The sequence below is a fragment of the Sinocyclocheilus grahami genome, unplaced genomic scaffold (assembly GCF_001515645.1).
Source record: "Sinocyclocheilus grahami isolate Dianchi unplaced genomic scaffold, SAMN03320097.WGS_v1.1 scaffold1976.1, whole genome shotgun sequence".
Taxonomy (NCBI): domain Eukaryota; kingdom Metazoa; phylum Chordata; class Actinopteri; order Cypriniformes; family Cyprinidae; genus Sinocyclocheilus; species Sinocyclocheilus grahami.
This window is the reverse complement of record NW_015507155.1, coordinates 76,385-79,543: the sequence shown is the minus strand read 5'-3', so window position 1 is coordinate 79,543 and position 3,159 is coordinate 76,385.

Here is a 3,159-nt window from a genome sequence, read left to right as displayed (position 1 = left end):
AAAAAAAACTACATTTGAATAAAAATATATAAGCTATGAAATTAAACTAGCTGACTGTATAATTTAGCAGCAAAAACAATATCTTGGGAAAAAATATCTTTGGTGCACATTATACAATTTAAACATTATTCTGTTAACTATTTGTATTCTTACAAAATACATTCATGAAAATAAGATAGAAATCATGAGAAAAATAAAAGCTAATAATCTTTCTGTGTGCAAAACTTTGATAGTGTGAAACGCTTCAAACAGAGCGGCACAAAGCTCTTACGCACGTCTAGGGTGCAGAATGATGTGCTTGAAGCAACATAAGTCACAGCGCTGCACTCCACATGGTACAAAGAGAAGAGAAACGAGAGAGCAATGACCTCCAGCAAGATGTCATTTTATACGAAATCCCCAGACCTTTATCTACACTTTCTTTATTATAATGGGAATCTCCATCTTGGAGAGAGAGCTTTACCGTGCTGACTGTCATAACTGAACGTGTTTGAATGCGGAGCAGAGAATAACTGACAGCTGCAGCAGAAGGAAGATCAATTTCTGTAAACTTAAATTCAACAATAAATATAATTCTGTCCCTCACGTTAAGATATGGATTGGCTTCAGATGATATAGGCTATACAGTGCATGAAAACAAAACTGGTGCTCTTCTGTTTCTTTTGGTGTATGACTCCCCCTTGTGCCGTATAAAAAGCACAATAAACGCGGTTGTCTGAAATAATCGCGATTAGACGGTTATTTAATTATCGCGACTGGCCTAGCTACCACTGAATCTAGATCGGTCTCAGTCAGAAAGAGATGCATTAACGAAAACACTAGTGTGCTATTTATGGAGGCTATATCTTTAACACCAAGCATTTCTGCAGACTCTGTTGATCTTCTCCTTGATTCCTTTAACTCAAAAGTTAAGAATGTTATTGATGACATTGCTCCTTTGAAAGTCAGCAGGAAGACTGGCAGACAGAAATCAGCTTGGAGAAAATCAACAGCAGTTCAGAGTAAGAAAAGACAATGCAGAAAAGCTGAGCGGATGTGGAGGAAGACGAAATTTGAAATTCACTATAGCATATATAAAGACAGCCTTCGTACTTTCAATGTGGAACTAGCCACAGCTAGACAGTCATTCTTCTCAAACCTTATAAACAGTAACTTAAACAACACTCGCACTCTTTTTGCTACTGTTGAGAGACTGACAAACCCCCCAAGCCGGATTGCCAGTGAAATGCTCTCCGATAGCAAATGCAATGAGTTTGCTTCCTTCTTTTCTGAGAAGATCAATATTAGAAAGGTGATTAGCATATCCTGAAGTTATGCAGAGGTCAGACAGATTCAACCACAATTTCCAAAATAAATGACTATGTCTGTTTTTGAAGCAATTGATTGCAAAATTTTGAAAGAAACGTTGCAGAACCTTAAAGTGGGGGTACAATGCTGTTTCATGCATTCAGAGTTGTTTACACTGTTAAAGAGTTGGATTCTCATGCTAAGCATGATAAAACTAAAGACTTTTTGGAGATATGAAGGATGCAGTACTACTCTATAGGTACTCAAGATTAACATGAGATTGGCTGAAACTGTGCGTGTTATCTGCCTTCAACCTGCTACCTTAACACACTTCACACATCTTTTTTCAAAAGTGTGCTTAACTGTTTAGAAGCAGATCTCTTAGAAGTGGTGAACGCCTCACTTCTTTCTGAGACTTTTCCAAACTCCCTGAAAACTGCAGTTGTTAAGCCTCTCCTAAATAATCTGAATTTTTAGTAGTCATACTGATGTATAACCTTCTCTTTATTTGCTAAAAATTATAAAGAACTCAGTTTCTCGTGCCTGTTTGTAGAGCAATTTGGTTAAACATTTTGTTTTTATATATATCAGTATGACTACTAAAATTGTGGATTATTGTTATTACTAAATAAAAACATTAATGATTATTATTAGTATATTTTACAGAAAACTGCGGCATTAGGCTACCTGTTAACATGCAGGAGGCTAAGAACTGATTATACAATAAATTGTGAATAAAAATCTTTGACAGTAATTTCTTAATTTTTGTCAGGAAATCTTATGCATCCACTAAAAGAGAAAAAACTCCTCTACACTGGATAAAAACATAGAAGTATTATTTTTTACCCAAAATTAGGTTTTTTGAGCTTTAGTGAGTGCCCCCAACACAATGTAATGTCTGTTTCATTCTGGTCGCCAGAGGGCATCCTCGCGCAGTAAATCCATAAGTGAAAAACTCCTAGAAGTCATAAATCATAGGACATTCCAGAAAATCCCTAATATAGACAAAGGCATACGCTATCAGCTGAATTAAAGGCAAGTAGACACGTTTTAATTGATGAGACAGACAATAAACATACGATTGCGACTAAATGGTTTATCTGTGGTGGAGGAGTGGTTATGAACAAAGCAGCAGTTTCTCCGCGTCTGGAGAGCATCAGCGCCGTGGATCATTTCATATAGATACCAGCTATAACGCCAGCATTAGACTTTCAAAATAATTTTAGCTCAAAACTCACTTTGAGACAGCAGCGATGGTTTGAAAGAACTTCTGTTTGAGATCTGATGTGGATTATGATCACCATAAGGCAGAAATATTTATATGTGATGCAAAAGATATGCACACTAGCCATTACTATAGTAAACGTTAAATACGACTACTTGAAGAAATCAGAAAAATCATATAGGCTATTACAATTGTGTATTTATTTGGTTAGATTTGGGACTTCAATGTGATGTAGACCTAAAAATACTGTCTGTGACTACAAATTAATAGAAACAGGCACAACTGCATACGTGTCATCTTTTTTTGAGAAATAATGGTAAATACCATTTTATTTCTGTGTGACTAATTTGCAATTCTAACACAAATTAATTCATTGTGATCAATGTGTCACTTATTGTAAAACTGGTAAAACACTGATGCTTTGGTTTTAAATCTATTTTTAAAAAATCCAAACAAACGGCCGCTATTATCATGTTCGTTTTGTGATCTCTTTAGTTCCAGTGATTTATTTCTGATTAGCTTTCTGATAAAAATGTCTCTTTGTTGGTGAAATGATGGGGTTTTGTCATAATCAGTTCGATCATGCAAACCAAAATGTCGGGTCCCCATCACTTTTTGCCAGGTCAATATTATCCCCATCACTTTTT